This window comes from Xiphophorus maculatus, chromosome 3, assembly GCF_002775205.1.
Source record: "Xiphophorus maculatus strain JP 163 A chromosome 3, X_maculatus-5.0-male, whole genome shotgun sequence".
NCBI lineage: Eukaryota > Metazoa > Chordata > Actinopteri > Cyprinodontiformes > Poeciliidae > Xiphophorus > Xiphophorus maculatus.
The window spans coordinates 29,876,187-29,893,857 of record NC_036445.1 but is presented as its reverse complement, the minus strand read 5'-3'; the positions used below and the strand labels follow the sequence as shown (position 1 = coordinate 29,893,857).

The following is a 17,671-nucleotide window of genomic DNA, read 5'->3' as shown; positions in this document are numbered from 1 at the left end:
TACGGGGAGGAGAGGGAGGCGGAGCTGGAGGGAACAGAAAAGCTGCTAACTACAGTGCAAGGCATTTTAGTGAGCTTTCCTCTCATTGTGGCTTTGCTGCTACTCAGAGTTGACAGGAAGGTTTAACAGCAGCTCCTTGTCATGAACAGTAGTAGAAGACCACTCTTGCTCTAAGGGTGTGTGTGTGGGGGGGTGAGGGGGGGGGTGAGAGAGAGAGGTAGGAAGAGCTGAGGGCAGGACTCAAATGGCCACACAAGGCAGACGTGTGAGGGAGAAACATCAGTTGTTGCCTGGTGACACTCGTGCTGTATTACATCAGGTCTAAAACAGGAAGATGCATTCAGGCACCATGGAGCGGCTAAGATGATACGCTTAAGGTGGAACTGAGCAAAGGGAATTTAAGGTACTTTGACCATAATGTGGCTGTTGGGACAGAGAGGAGCTGTATTTCCATTAACCATAAAATTGCACAAATTGAACATGCCAATTTAAAAAACAACAACACATTTTTTGATAAAAAATGTTGCCACCAGGATGAGGTGGTTTTTGAGGTATGTCAAAATACATTTATCTTGCAAAACTGCAATGGAAACACTTTTTCGCATCACAAGAGTCACAACAGGTGGATGTTACTACTGCAGGAAACGTCAAAGAAGACGACAGGAAGTAGGAAGATGACAGTTTTAATCTGCCGCTTCCTTGACAAATTGAAAAAGCTTGTTCAGGTGTGATTTTAAATTCAGTTCTTATTTAGTGGAAATGGCTATTTGTATTTTTTTGACATTAACAAAATATAGACAAAGATTTTCGCAGATTTATTATGGAAATGCAACTACAGTGGTATTTCAGAAACGGCTGAACTCATGGGCTTTTCACTCACAACCATCTGTAAGATTTACAGAGAATGTTCTGAGAAAAAGAAAATATCCTGTGAGTGGCAGATGTTTGGCAGAAAATGCCTTATTTATGACAGATGTCATAAATAATGTCTTCAGTTCTGAAACTTTGGAAGTATCAGAAAGACAGACGACTGAGAGATAATTGTACAAAGTCATGTATGTGTAACATAAAAAAACAACCTTGAACAGGTTTCATCTACCTAACACCTACTGTGCAACCTTGAGACAAGGTTTTCCTTCACTTTCACAATTATGCACTGCTTTCTGTTGGCATGTCATATAGAACCCCAACAAAATACACTGAAGTTTGTGGTTGTAGCACGACCAAGTGTGAAAAAAAGTTTGAATACTTTTACAGTAACATGAAAACAGAAATTCCTAAAGAAAACCACGTTATCTTTTCCAAACGCCAGTTTATTGGTGCCAGACTGGCGAGTTCTGCTTTTGACTGCAGAATTTTATTTTTTCACCTTGGAAGCAAAATAAAAAGACATGAAGTTGTACTCAAGATAATTACCCTGAATCATATATGATGATACACGCTGTCAAAGCGGAGGCTAAGTGTTCTAGCCCTGAAACTCCAGGATATCAACAACAGTCTCAAAGAGATGAGGTCTGACAGCTAGTGTTTGAAATGTTACCAATTGAAGCAGTAAATGGTGTCAATGTTTCAAGTGCTACTTGTCAGAGATGCTTGGAATAAGACTCACATAACATTAGAAACTCATAAACGGTGGTTTTTTTATCCTCAAGAATTCCAATTTGAATTAGGAGAATGAAACAGAAATCAAGACATTCAAGCGCTCCTGTATGACCTGCTGCATTTAAGATATTGTCATAAAGTGAAGTTAATGACAATTGCTTCAGTTTCTTTGTTTTCAGTATATCTGAAGGAAGAACATTCCAAGGTCATCTTAAACTACTCTCCATGTTGAAGGATAGCATTATTATGCAGAGTCCCTACAAGTTATAGAAAATTACACTTAAAACATTTGAAGACCATCTTAAACCGTCATGTACAATGCAAAATAAGAAGGTAACTAAAAGACTTCAGCAAACAGAATAAGAAATATAGCTTTTTACAATCTGATTAGTTTAGATCTATAAGTTATCTTGTTTCAATGCTTTAAAACATTACTATACACAGTAGGGGGACGGGATAAAACGTATTTTCAAAGTTTGAGTTGCAGACATGGATGATTCTGAATCTATTACCAAATGCTAGAACTTCATCATTTTAATTAACCTGATTTTGAGTAATGCAAAAAGGTGGAACTCAGAGGAGCCTAAATGTTCTACATGGACAGATGATGTTGAACAAACAACAGTCCTAAATACACTGACCCCCACCTCCTCTGTACCAATAGGTAAGTGAATTAGGCAAAGAGCAACACCACATGCAGACTGTGCAAAACAAATTTGAAATATTAAAAAAATGGCAATGATGAGGAGTTACAAGACACATTTCCACCTGGAAGCAAAAGAAAAGCTGCTGATCATAACATCCACCAACAATTGGACCATGAAGCAAGTAAAGACAAAGTTCCACCCTAATGAACAAAAGGTGAAGCTAATTAGTACTGAAGTGACTGAAGAGCTGGATTGACCTCTTGGTACAGTACTTGGCTAGTTAAAGTCTCACTTGAAACAACAGGGATTTCTTCATGTCAATAGGTCAGCTCTGATCTGGGCTTACAAACATGAGGGTACATCCCAAGGTTCCAGCTTGTGGCCCCTCTCATTTAATAACCACAGGCCCCTGCTTGCTCAGATTACAGCAAATAATAAAGTAAGTTACCATAACTATGGGGAGCATACACAGCTGTATATTACAATGTCAACAGGTGACTATGACCCATTCAAGTATTGAGCTGACAGATGGAAGTGCCATAACTTTTTTCAGTCGAGTATAAAACAAAACTAATTAATTAATTTTGGACCTAAAGAGGAACAATCAAGAGTCAACTGCATGCAGAAAGACTCCAGGCTGGATTTCGAACCATGGACCTCTTTGCTGCAAGGCGACCATGCTACCAAGTCAATCACTATCCAGCTGTGTTTGAGGTCACATATTAATTTATAAATCGCACTGTAACCTTCTGAATTGGGATCAAATCAAATTGTGAAATGTTTAAAAACCAGGCAGTAACCTTCACTGATTTTAATCGATCAGGTTGCATGCAACGTTTCAGCAACACGTCAGTTAAAGTGTTTCACATCACGAAAAAATAAAAAACATCAAAAACACATGATACAGTCAACAGCTGTGAAAAGCAATAACAGACACTTTGTCAAGTGCCATTCTAGTCACATACTGAAATGTCTGATGAATACTCACTTATTCATGACAATAGAGCGGGTAAAAAATAACCAACCAGAACGTTTTGGCTTTGTTACCATAAAGAAACTGCAGCGGCACAATTTTGGGAGAGTTGTTTCAGGGGTTCACCTTTAAATTCCATCATTCAGAGCTGATTACTGGCCTATATCACGGGCGCTGAAGTTTCATCAAACATTAAAGTACCTCAAATCCTCAGCCAGCGACAACAGTACAAGGTTGCTGCAAAGATAAAATCCATCCATTTTCTAACACCCTTGTCCCTAGTGCGGTATGGGAGGGGTGCTGGTGCCTATCTCTGGCAAAGGTTTTGGGTGAGAGGTCGGGTACACTCTGGATAGGTCGCCAGTCTGTCGCAGGGCAACACAGAGACAGACAGGACAAAAAAACATGCACACACACCTAAGGAGAATTTAGAGAGACCAGTTAACCTGACAGTCATGTTTTTGGCCTGTGGGGGGGAAGCCGGCGTACCTGGAGAGAACCCACGCATGCACAGGGAGAACATGCAAACTCCATGTAGAAAGACCCTGGCCTGGGAATCGAACCCAGTACCTTCTTGCTGCAAGGCAAGAGTTCTACCTACTGCGCCACTGTGCAACCCAAAGACAAAATATATTAACCAAAAAAGAAAGTCATTAGAAGAAACAAAAAATGAACAATGTATTTATTTAAGTCCTAACTAAAGGAACTTTAAGTCCTCATGTAGAAAATCTGGGAATTATTCCCTTCTAAGCAGAGATAAAGAAATCTAAGGCACTTCAATTCTTCTTAAGACCCTGCAGAGACCATGTTGTCCAGTAAAGGGAATGTTATATGACTAACCAGGCAGCAGCTTTTTCATCAGTGCCTCTCCTGAAGGAATGTCAATAACAACCAATACCTACAAGCTACACCACTTGCTCTGAACTCTATTTTCCAAGATACCCCCCTTCTCTCTTTTTCTCTCTCCCTTTCCATCATCCACATCCATCCATCTCTTGTCGAAGCCTCTCAGCAGGACTCAGGCTGTTGCATGTGAGACATACTTGGGCCGTGGCGTCAGTTTGGAAATGAGGCTCGTTTGCATTTAAACAGTCAGCTCTCTTGGTACTTGGTAAACTTGATGAGAGGAAGATGGAGAGGCAGAGGTGGAGGAGTTGGGGGTGGAGGAGGAGGTGGGGGGTGTCAGAGAAAGCAAAGGGAGTAACTCCACCTTTGAGGGAGAGAGGAGGTAGTGTGTGTAGAGAACAGTGGCTAATATAAATTCATTATGTAAATCCGCCGCTCAAACAAATTGACAGGCGGGTATTACACCCGAGAGGAGTTGAATCAAGAGCATGAAAGCATTAGCTCCACTCACCCTTGACCTCCAACCTTGACCTGTTCACCGGAGTGTGCCTGTTATGCATACTAACCACTAAGGAGGGCCCCGCACAGAAACATTCAAACATGTTTCTTGTTTTCTTTCGGCAGCTAGAGACAAAATCCTCCATCCAGCGTCTCGGTTGGAATGTAAGCTATGCCCAAAGGAAAACACTGGAGAGGAGTGTAGACCCAAAGCACCAGCACCAGCTTTCCTCCACCATTCAAAACACACAATCTCCTCATTTTTATTGTAATTATTGTGGATCTACTTGCTCATTGATGTAGTTACCTAAAATTTGCTTTTTTAAAGGGCCAGTATTATGTATTTTCCAGGCACATAGAGCCATTTTACAGCACTATCAAGTAACTATCTCACCTTCAGCTGTGATAAAAATGCTATATGTATAAAATATGAGTTAAAATAAATTTTACTTTGTAATGTAGCACCTAGAAATTGAGCCTGCTCTTTCTGAAACTCTGCCTTCAGGAAGTCATCATAGGTCTTCTATTAACCCTTCAACAACGTTTTTACCAGTGTTGGACTGAGAAGTAGCTCGTATAATGAGCTCAGCAGATGAGCAGTTTCACCAGGTGTTTGCTAATTGCTGCTGGCTAGTCTGAAGGAGCTGGATGGGGGGAGCAGCAGGGAAGGGCTGCTCTGTGAGGCCGAAGCTCAGAAACTGCAGCTCTGTCTCAAAGCCGGTGCTAGGTGCAACCAGCGTTTTGCCCAGCTGAGTGGTTGCCATGGAGATTAAAGAATTTGTCAAACATGTATGAAAGAGTCAAGGCAACACTCCAGGTATGTTCTGATGAGGAAATAATATTATAAAATGATGTGAAGCTCCAAAGATAATGTCCCTTTAATGGTGTTAAGAAGTGTTTAAGGGAAATGGACTTTTGATGTTTGTTCTTGTTTTGTTTCTTCTTAAATTGGTGGTTTTCAAAATGCTTGTGCCAGATTGAGAATTAAACAATACGAGTATATAGTCTAAGTTTGATGTTTAAAATGGGGGACTGTATAAATATGGTTAAGATGTAAATAGCGAACTGTGACAAGAATACACTTGTGTATATGTTTGTGTAAGACTTGGAAAATAAAGAAATTCAACAAACAAACAAAAAAAAAACGATCTCTGAGTTCTGGGCCCTGGAATAAGAAATATGGTTCTGCAGCAAGCCAGCGACAATCATAATAATAAGACGATTAATGTGACTCTCAGATCATTCTGTTGCTTCAATTTCATTATTTCAATTCCACTTTCCCTGATGCTTGAAGCTGCAAAGGAAATTTTCTTAGAGGCTTTTCAGTTCAACATGAGAGAGATAATGAAAGGCACGGCTCAAGCAAGGCCACAGTAACTGGGAATATCACCAAATTAAAAGACATCAGCACATGATCCTGCAGGATGGAAACAAAAATAAATTTTAAAAACTCCATCCGCTCCATCAGTGGTCTGCTGGTAACGTCTTGGCTGACGTGACGTGAAAACTCTCATGCATTTTACTGCATCCGAGCCGTTACTCATGGTTGAGCCCCGAACTTTGAAAGTTTTATGACATGAGGAATGCATGAAGAAGCATTATGCCACACTTTACAAACGAGCGAAACAGAAAGAGGTTTTTCATTGAAATTTCCATGTTGTATAATCGGATACGGCGCGGTGGAAGCTCGGAGGTGATAGATGAAAATTTACAGTGGCTTGCTAAATATTCATAACCCTTTCAACTTTTTCATGCAGTATTTGGCTGTGCTGCAGCCACAAACCTCAATGCATTTCATTACCGGGATTTTATGTAATATACCAGAACAATAACAAAATACTGCAAAACTATGAATTGGGAGGGAAAGGTTTATAAAGGTTTATAAAATGTTTTAGTAATAGGAATTTGAAAGAATATGAATATGTTTTTACTCTGATATCCCTAGATACAATTAAATGCACCTATTTGCATTCAAAAGTTACCTGAATAGTGTGTGACGTAATCTCAGTAAAGTGTACGTTTTCTAATTTTATACCTGATTTCTTATACATGACCTGGCCAAAAAAGAAGTGGCCATCAAACAAAAGTCAAACATAATATTTTTTGGGTGGTTTCTGATTATAGCACACATTGACTGTGGTTTTGTTTTTCTCTTTCTATAGGTTTAGAGGCAGACTTCTATGGCGTTGCCTTGCTTCCCTCTCTTTTCTACTCCTACTTCCGTCTTTAAACATTTCTGCCTTTCTTTTCCATCACCAAAGGAATTTCGAATAAAGTTTCATGTATCAAGTGGAGCATCATGGTGAAAGCTGTAACGCTCCGCTAGTGAAAGTAAATCTACTGGGCCTTAACTTGACACTCAGACAATAATTCTGAGTGCCACACTGCCAGACAGGACACTGTAAAAAAAACGATGATGCTAAAGTTTATTTCACAGCACAGCTCACTCTGCTGTTTACATTACCTGTTAACTCTTTACTGAACATAGATCTAGAACCCTAGATCTAGAAATATAACCCTCGCTATAACGCAGGTCACCTTTCACGGCCTCGCCACTTTGCGGATTTTTTGTGTAGTTTTTTTTCACAGTGCATTGTTTTCTGCGTCCTAATTGGCTTAACAGTCTCCACGCTTCTTCTCTACATGTGTGCCAATAACATTACGGTCTTTAAATATACGTAATACAGCTTGGCAAATTTTGGTAAATGTTTTTGCCCAGAAGAAAAAAAGGAGCGACAACAACTACCGATAACTATGTTCTTCTGTCGGAAAAACTCACCTGCACCACAGGCTTCAGGAGAAAAAGCCACTAGAGAGCAGAGTCAGGTCGCAGGGTCACAGTCAGAGGAACAGTGAAATATGCAAGTCACAATTTGTTCTACTGTACTTCGTATTGATGATTAAAATAATTATTTTACTGTAGTTATTTGTAAGAAAGCGTTATAGTTGTTTAAAAACTGCTTGGGCCTGAAAACAGGTTTTGTTCTTTGGTTTCAATGTAGAGTATTTAATTGTGCTGTATAATAACTGTAAAAAGTAAAGGTAACTACTTCACGGATTTCGCCTATCACGGGTTCTTTTCGGAACGAAACCCCTGCAAAAAACGAGGGTTCACTGTATTTGGAGAATTTTTGTTAAGTCTGTTATGCAGGGGTGACAAGAGGAAAATGGGAAGAAGTGTATCATGTTTCTATGCTGTAAATTTGCCCCAACTGCAGAGTCTCTTATTCTTATTTTCCAGTTTTATTTCCTTTGTGTGAACTTGCATTTTGCTATTTGTCTCTCACTTTGCTGCTTGTTACCTGAATTTCCAAATGAGATTTTACTAGTTGTAGGATTTCTATTTTGTCTTTCGCAAAGGACAATGAGCCATTTTTCATTCTAGCATAGACTTGCGTGTTTGTTTTGGTTGTTTTTACCCAGAATACCCTGTGCTGTAGTTCGCTCCCTGCTCTTGGAGTGGTCTCTGATCCGCTTGGTGTTCACATGTGCATTACACGCATTCACACATCCCCAAACAAACCAGACTTTCTAGGTAAACAAACTAGAGTTTGACTAAAGCTGACTGGTGTGAATGTGCCCCAATCAAACGATATTGTGGATCATAACAACTCAACAGTCATCGAACCAGTTCTGTCCACATCGGTTGAATTATTTTTTAACTCAACAGGTGGTGTGTGTTTGCAGCTGACCACATGGAAGGATGGCCGTTTGAGCCATCATCTTCAAGCTGCAGTCCTACAAATCAGTTGGAGATTTTAGGATCTGCAGCTGCTGTCGGCTTTAGTTCACTGGCAGATATACAGCCAGACACCACTCATGTCTGGTTTGAATGAAACAAAGACGAGGAAAGAAAAAAAAGGGCTCAAAAGGCTTCGAAGCCTGCCACCAGGTTTAGAAAGAGACGCGTTAACAAACCCAGGGAGGATGAAAGATGGGAAACTGAAGAGGAACCTCCAGAGAGCAGGAGTGAGAAAGGGGAGGTTAATGGGAAGTCTTCTTGAAAAAGTCTAAAGTCTTTAGAGCACAGGTCTAAATCAAGTTGGAAGTCTTTGCTTCTGCAGCTCAACTCCAAAACTGTCAGAATTTAGGTGGGAAGATCAATTGTTTTAGATTTTGTAGTAACTCTTTGCAAAGTTTAATATTCACAGTCGTCTCTGGAAATGTAACACAAACAGGCAATAAACTCTGTATTAGGAAAGGAACTTCCTGTCCAACCTGAAGAATTTTTCTTGACTTTACCAATCTCTACTTCTTCACTAGCTGATATCTCTTTAAGGTAACACTTTATTCGAACTGGTGTGCATGAGACTGACATGACATAAACATGAGATAACACCTGCTATGAATATGAAAGACTCTTCATGAACATTTACGACTGTTGTTATTAAGTGTGATTCGGTAAATAATAACACTTTTAATGCAAAATCTCATTAAAAGTTGCTTTAAAAGTTCTTTGAAAGGGCCAACTTTGCATTATTCGGTAAATAGTTACACTTTCAATGCAAAGTTTCATTAAAACCTGCATTGAAAATCCATTAAAAGTGTCAACTTTGCATTAAAAGTGTGATTATTTACCAAATGACACTTCATGACAACAGTCATAACCATTCATGAAGACTCCTTCATGTTCATGACAGGTGTTATGTCATGTTTATGACAGTGTGATGTCAGTCTTATGCACACCCCTTCAAATAAAGTGTTACCCTCATTAAAGATTAACAGGAAGCACACAGTCTCCAGCTCTATTACTACCAGTACTGCAGAGTGTAGAAAAGTTCCACATTAAAGTGTTTTACTATAAAAGTGAAAACGCACGATTATAAAAACATTTAACTGCAATCTATCTGGATCCAAATTAGAGTTCATATGGGCCTGAATCAGAACTTTGGTCTACCATTTTGTTCCCTCTGCCAAAGAGAATATAGATATTTAACTTAACTCCAAGGGGCTGCCAGCGTTTCCATATTCAGCATGTTCCCTCACAAACAGAGTGATGTGGCTGTAATATGTTCCGCTTCCCTTACATTTAGTGAAGACTTGATGAAAGTCTGGACAGAGTGAACACATTCTCCAATAGAGTCCTATTTTCCTTCCCAATGTCAAACAGACCTCCTGCCCTCTCTTCACCCACAACTTCCCTGTCACACATCAAATGTTTTATCTTCAATTTTAATCATGGAATCTGATGTTTATCCATTGTTATCGTCAACCAAATCAGGAGATGGTCAGCAGGACAGGAGAAGCACAGGGTTCTATCCTCTCAGCATTTCTTTTCATACTGTACCTCAAACTTCAGTACAAGCCGGAGTCCTGTCCTGTGCAGCAGTAAGTGAAAGACTTGGCCGTTGTCGGGTGTATCAGAGAGAGAAACAGACTCATTGCAAAGAGCTTGTGGGCAGCGACAGTGAAGCTGTACGGGAAGGAAGGACAGGATAGACTGTACTACTTAGGAGGCTCTTCTAAATCTCTGTTATGGAGAGTGCAATCTCATCTGCAGTAATCTACTGGGGTAGCAGCATCTGATCCAGGGACTTAAAGAAGCACACAAAGCTGATAAAGAACACTGGCTCTGTTCTGGGCAATATAGCCAATATAGATGGATTGTACTAAGAAGAATGCTTCAGCAAATGAAGAATGTGACTGACAACTCTAAGAATCCCCTTCACATGACTATAATACAACAGACTGTCTTCAGTCAGAGGATCCTTTAGATCTGTTTTAATACAGATTGATAGAACAGATCATTTCTCTGCTCAGTTACTACAGTAAAGTAATTGACAGTTTAGGTTACAATACTTTGATTTTGAATTGGCCAGAAGTCAGGCAGAACCAACATGATTCTACAAAACATACAATTTACTTTCTTACTAGCTTTGTGCTTTCTGTGTCACAAGTGCTTAACATAGTTATGATTGAGTGTTCTTCAGTCAGAAACAGGCCCTACACCAAAGCATGTTGTATTTACTGCAACATGGTATGCTTGGTACGATGATTTCACTTATTTTAAAGAGGGGGTATTTTGCATTTTTTGGTTGACAACCTTTCTTAGGAGCATTGTAGTCTGTATGATGAGCTCAGATGAACAGTTCTACCTAGCGTTTGCTAATTGCTGCTCAGCTAGTCTGGTGGAGGGAAGGGTGCACTGTGGAGCAGGAGCTGGAGACTGAACCTCCAAGGTGGAGCTTTGGGTAAAAAGGTGCCGCATTGTAAGAGCAGGCATTCAGTGTGGAGTTGCAAGAATTTCTCAAACATGCATGAATGACTCAAAACAAAACTCCGGGTGTGTGTCTAATGAGTTAATCACAGCATAGCATGCTCAAAATGTTGCATAATGCTCCTCCCCTAAAAGAATTTAGGATTTTTAAGTTGCTGACAAGCCTTTAGCTGATCAAGGTGAAAATTCCATCCAATTGATTCAAGTATCTCTGATTACAGGGCATTAAAACCTTTTCATTGCTTATGCTAGCTATCAACGTTCGGCCATTCCCCAACATGTTTCCCTCAGATGTCTGTTGTGTGATGTTATTTTTTCTGACATGCAGAGCACAATGTAAACTCAGATCAGCTAACATGGCAGCGACAATGAGAATGCTAACACCTCAGACAAATGAGTCATAAAACACTGTGGCTAAATGGCAACTCGGTCGGCTCTTGGGGATTCCTCACATTATACCAGAGACTTGACATTCAGCGGATGTTTTATGTTGAGACGAGCATGTGAAGTGTTTTCTAAGAGCAACGAAATCTTCACTGAAAACGATCAACTGCAGATTGTGTCAGCTGTCACAACTTAAACCCAACACACATCAATCACGAGCAACTCATTGATCACAGAGAACGAGAACAAACTGCCTTCAACACATGAGAACAATGAGTGGAAATAATTTATAAATGATTGATGGGTTAGGTGGCAGACAAGGAGTTACAGATCAAAAATATAAATTCGGGACATTTTTAAGATGCTAAGACAAGCAGATTTTTATCTCACAATTAATGTGATCCTAATTCAGTCAAATGCAAGAATGATTTACATTTGATCTCTGACGCACACATACACACACAAACATTTCCGAGGCATGTCTGTGGTTTGGGCGCCACCGTCATCTAACCACAGCAATGATCAACCTATCATCCATCCCTCTGCCACTGGTGCCCAACTCCCAATGGTTCTTTTCACTTAGCAATAACATCCTGTGCCTAGATTCACTTGCTGCCTAATTGACCAATGAGTCACAGAGGAGATTAAGTGGTGGCAACGACTACAGCTGCACACAACGCCACTCTGACATCCTACAGACGCCATACTTTGAAACTCAATCAATTGGACTACCGGGAGTCAAAACTGTGTGAAAAATAAAAGGCAGAAAGGTTCAACTGTAGGAAAATTGTTTTAGATTGAAAGAGTTGGTAAAAAAAAAAGAGTGGGGAGCAAAGAGAAATTGCAGATGACCATCAGCTTGGGAAGGATCAGATTACAAAAAGGATAAAATAAAAAAGTTCATGGGTCGCTTTTAGAATTAGGATTGGTGAGAGTAGAAATCAAAAAGATGTTTTAATAATCTTTGCTGTTGACAAAATTGTGAGAGGCATTGAGCTAATAATGGGAGAGCCTGATAAAACCTTAGAGACATTATGGCCTGAAATTTCTGTACTCAAAAGAAATGTTCACAACCAAAATCAACAAACTAAGCTGCTCTCATATAAAAGTGTGAAAATAACAACAGTAGAAGCATTTAAAAGAGTGCATTCACACCATACCTGGTTAGTCCACTTAATCAAACTCTAATTTGTTTCCCTAGAAAGTCCAGTTTATTTGGGGAGGTGTGAATGCACAATCAAACTGTGATGTGGGCCAAAAAAGTGAACTATGGTCCACCGAAAATTTTGCTTCAGTTGAAGTGAACTCTGGCACGGTTTGAATGCGTATGTAAATGCCAAGTGAACCAGAGAACGCTCCAAAAGCAGAAAATGCACTAAAGCGCAGGGAATTCTGGGTAAAAACAACCAAAGCAAACGGGCGCCTAGAGCTAGCAGAAGAAATAGCTCATGACGGGCCCATTGTTGAAGAGTATTTGGCACATTTACTAAGCACAAAAGAGAAGTCCTACAACCTCTAAAATTTGACGTCACTCCATTTTTGTTTCCATTTCAGGAAAAAGAAAGCTGCGCTTAGTGTCTTTTTCAGAGGTTTTCCTGTTATTTCTTTCAGTTGGTTCTTCAGGAACAGGTTTTTCAAAGAGTCTGGTTCTTTTGCCACAGTGCAGTGTGAAAGCAAACCCCATCAGCTAAAAAAGAAAACAATGTTGCAAACAAAATGTCCCCAAACGAAAGGAGTCTACCAGACTATCACATGTGAAAACACCCCTTTGAGAACTAAGAAACTAAGGAGGAAACTTAATTTTAGTTCCTTTGGATTCTTTCACATCACACACAAAAGCTCGCCTTCCTCATTACATGAACTACTCACTAGTCCTTGAGAGAATTTCGCTGTGAGCACACGAACGTGACGAGTCCATTTGAAAGGTGTGCAAAACATCTGCGATATTTAGATCACCGTTAAATGCTTAAGTTCTGAAGTCTTTCTGGCTAACACAGGTGTCACTGTTTATTTAAGTTTAATTCCTTACAACAATAGTGGTAAAGTAATATGTGAAATGTTGGAGGGAATTAAGATGAAACAGTAAATGGAAAGGCTGCAGCTCTGAGGTTTGAATTCTATTTAAGAGCATCGTTTTGATCTGATACGCTTAGAAAAACAGCAGATCAAACTGGATAAGACATTCAAACAACTGATACAGTCATGGTAAGCCAAGGTTAAATTCTGAGAAAAAGCTAAAGACTCAATAGATCTGTCTTAGACTTTGCAGGACTCATTTGGTAGTTCAGAATTTATGTTAATCACAATAAAACTTTCAAAACAAGTTAAGTTTTGCCTGTTTGAAAGGGTTTGGTAGGACAAGGTCTGCTAATGTTTAGTGTCCGTAGAACCGGGCCACCTTTCAGTGTCTGAGTCAAACATGAGCACTCCTGTATGCAGGAGAGTCACTTGTGAGGGTGAGGCTGTCTGTCCAACACCTGAACATTGGTCAAATTTAAAACAAATATCAAGACGCAGCCGCAAATCTATAGCAGCACAGCTGAAAATGAAAAGAAAAGAGTTTTGCAGTGATCCAGTCAAAGTCTGGACCTCAAAACTGATCAAAGGTCTATGGTGGGACCTTCAGAGAGCTGTGCAGAAACAAATTCCTGACAAGAATTAATAAACTGAGGTAATATGATAACTAGCGGTTCTTGTAGAAAATGAGTGAATTGGGTTCTTGCTGCTCAAGGCGCCTTTACAGGCCTTTGAATCGTGCTGCCCTGCCCTATTTGAGACTGAACCCAAGTGGCAGGAAGGGAGTACTGCATCCAAAATGTAGAAGCATGGAAACCAAAGTGGACTGGGAAATCTGAAAAGTAGCTGTTGGCCTGGTATTTTGGAAGCAAATTACAAACACCAAGCTTTTAATTGTTGTGTGAAATGTTTAAAGCAATCCACTTTGACTCTGATTTATCGTTATTAACATAAAAACAGCATATTTTCACAATAATGCTACTTTCATTTTCATGTGATCGGAACTGTATAATGTTTTGTTTTTCTTGCTACATAAGTGCTAACCATTAAGTATATTTGCCATTTTTCAGAGTTTCTTGCTTTTCCTCAGAATAGAAAAATAATTTTGCTGCTTCGGAATAAAAGATGCTGAGTCAGCAGCACCCGGCAGCCCTGTCTGAAGCACTGTCTGCAGTCACTTGGTAGTCAATAATGAGCCTACGCAGTTATGAATCCCCAACACAAACAGAATCAATTGACCCGCCTGAATGCCTGCTGGATGCTAGTGAAGTGCTCTTTGCACTGAATGGTGATCAATGGTTAAGCTGGAGCTGACCATCGATCCAACTCGTCCTCATGTCTCTGTCCCCTCCCCTCACTTAAACGGAGCTCAACGAGAGAGTAGAGACGAGCTCGTCTGAAATGAGAAAGCAGAGTGCACCGCCACATTCCCCTTGTGATCAGTGTTGAAACACACTCTCAAGAGCGCGTATTGTCTCTGACGGCTTTCCACCAGATAAAGGGCACTTTAGGTATTATTACCTCACTGGTCACTACATTTTCATTGTTTTTAGAGAAAAAACACTCCTTACAGGCACAATACTGTCTGGGTACAACCATTTTTGCTATTTTTTTCATGCAAAATTATATGGAGTGATCAATATGTAGCAGATTGGTAAATAACTGATTAATTTCATAGATGTGTACATATTGAATTGAATAGAATATTCTTTAATAGTTGCACAGTGGGGAATGTACAGGTATGACGGCAGCATCGCATCGAGGTATGTAGGTTCACAAAGATCAAAGTGATAATTATATCTATCTACATGTATCTATCTATGCATATATATATACAGTATGTATGTGTGTGTGGGGCGGGGGGAGTTGGGGTGTGTGTGAAATGAAAGGAGTGCAGAAAAACAGAGATGTGATATCCAATTAACATTGGGGGATAGGCTGATATGTAAATCTGGGCTGATATTGTAAGAAAAGTTCATTTCGAATGTGTATTAATATTAAAAAATTACTAAATGCATTGTCGGGTTGTGCAAAAATATACTAGTTGTAATATGAACTTTTGCAAAGAATAAATGAAGAGTAAAAAAATATATATTTTTTTTAACTATGTGAATTTGAATACAGTAGCCCAGGTTCTATGGCACCGAACAAACCCTTTGCCCAATCACCTTGCTTCATAACCCTGAATCCAGCGTTGGTCTGAAACATTGCAGAACTGTTGTTGGTGATATTAATGAAGATGACTTGTGCTGCTATAAAACAATGTGGAATCTTCTGTATTTGTGTGTTTTTGTAGAACAAACGGTCAGGTTCCAGAAGAATTTGTTTGAATAACTGCTCCTGAAAAGGATGGAGGCTGGCCTTCAAAGTGTCTAAAGAGATTCAAACCTTTCCTGGATTGATGGGCAGCAACAACAACCAAGGTCAATGTTTCCCCAAAATGCATTTTTGTCAAGAACTCACTGAGTGGCTGAAAATGAAATAAAGTCTTCAATTTGCAAGCGTTCTCAACAAAAAGGCCACTTCCATGTGGATGACAGGTGCAAACACAGTGGAAGAAATGTGTTTTGAAAGACACACACCGACTCAGGCAGGCATTTTCTAGGTAGACGGCTGAAGACTAGATAGTCTTTTTATTATCACACATTTATGCTTAAAAAGCTAAAAATGCTATACAAGTATGATGTCATTCCATTGGAGGGCAATGGTGGTAGGAGTTCACCCTGTAATCTGTGGGTCACTGGTTCAATTCCCACTCCATCTGCCTCTGTTGTTGTGTCCTTAGCCAAATTACTGGAATGCAATTGTGACTACAGTCCAGTAGCTTTCCACCAGTGTGTGAACGTGTGCATGAATGGGAATTACTGATTTCTTTGCAAAGCATTTTTGAGGGTCCTGAAAAGTACTATACAAGTCTGGTGTTAATTCATAAAATGTCAAATTTAAAGAGGACACGCTAGATAATGACAGAATCCCTAGAAGCCGTTGTTGGGTTGTGATTGAAAATGGCTGACAGGAGCTAAGAGGGTGGTCAAGCACCAGCCACCTCTGGTACCTGAAGGGACACCGCAGGTGCCACCCATGGAGACTGACAGTTCACTACACTTGTCAAAATAATCACTATTTACAGATGAATTACAGAAAAAAAAGCAAATACCGAGACACAACGAACTACGCTTTGTGTGGACTCTGTTGAAGCTTGAAACAAACGGATCTGATTTCACCCATTCACTAATGTGACGTGTAACGCATCATCTCGATCATGAAGTAGGCTGCGCTATGAAGCTTACCTGAAATTGTGTGCGCTGTAAACAACCGTCCTTCATGGTGTAGGAAGAATTACCGAGCCAAACAACATCTTTGGTATCAACAAAAGGTCTTAACCATTCCTCTCACTCCAACTTGAATTGCCTAATAGTGAATCAACTGTTCACGTCCTTCAATGCTAAAGCTACACAGATGTCCCAAATGCTAATGTCAGTGTTCACAGACAACATTTCGAAATAAATATTTCCATGAATTGTCAGGAGTTTCTGAAAAACTGAAAGAGGAAATAACACCCATTGGGTATAATCTGAAGGTTGAATAAACTAAATAACAGAATGAAAACAAATGTCTTTGTTGTTGAGCTTCTATGTCTTCTTATGGAATAATTTAGCAGCAAAATCTTTTTTTTTTGTTAAAAATATTGCTTATTTTGTCATAACATGGTTTGATTAATATATGATTAGTTACAGATCCTGCAATTAACCACATTAAAAATTTGAATCGAGTCCCACCACTAATCAGAAGATACTTAATGTTAGACACATGGAGTCGATACGAAACCAAAAATCCTGGACAATTCACTCTGAAAAGTCTCTTACCGTAACAATAGTGAAAAATAAATTAAACAGTCAGAAACAGTAGCACTGCTCAGTTAAATAGTAGCTTAAGACCACTATCATTTGATATGAGTGATATAAAAGACCAGCCGTCTTTCATATTGAATTCAAAGAAACTTGTAGCCAAAGCATTGTGGGCCTCGAGTTATTAGATTTAAAGAATGTTCAAAATTTGATAATACAAAAAGAGGAATTCCAAAATGAAACATAAGTGCACTAAGTTTAAAACAGCTTAAAAAATATTTCAACGTCAACAAAAGGCCTTGAGCACCATTGATATTTTAATAGTCTATCCTAGCAATTCAACCGGCTAACTGATATCATTCACCATCCAGTCAATGAATTTTGGCTCTGCCGATTTGACGACGTACTGAAAAGCAGGTAGTGACATTACTTTACTTCATTAAACAGAACAAGATAATAGTTAATTACCGTTTTTTAAATTTTTTTTTTTTATTTGCGCTATGATGCTAAAACAACTGGCAGTTGTGGTGACTGCCTCTGTTGGAGGGTCCGGGGGGGTAGATAAGCTGGGTGGGGAGCAGAGGAGGTGCAGGCAGTGAGATGTGGGGCATCAGGCTGCAGTGTGTCTAGACAGTATTCA

General features: G+C 39.6%; 1 protein-coding gene across 2 annotated transcripts in view; it reads right to left on the bottom strand.

The window, feature by feature from the left end:
• ldlrad4 (low density lipoprotein receptor class A domain containing 4) overlaps positions 1–17,671 on the bottom strand; it is a 222,557-nt gene that overhangs the window by 88,651 nt on the left and 116,235 nt on the right. The window lies entirely within an intron of this gene.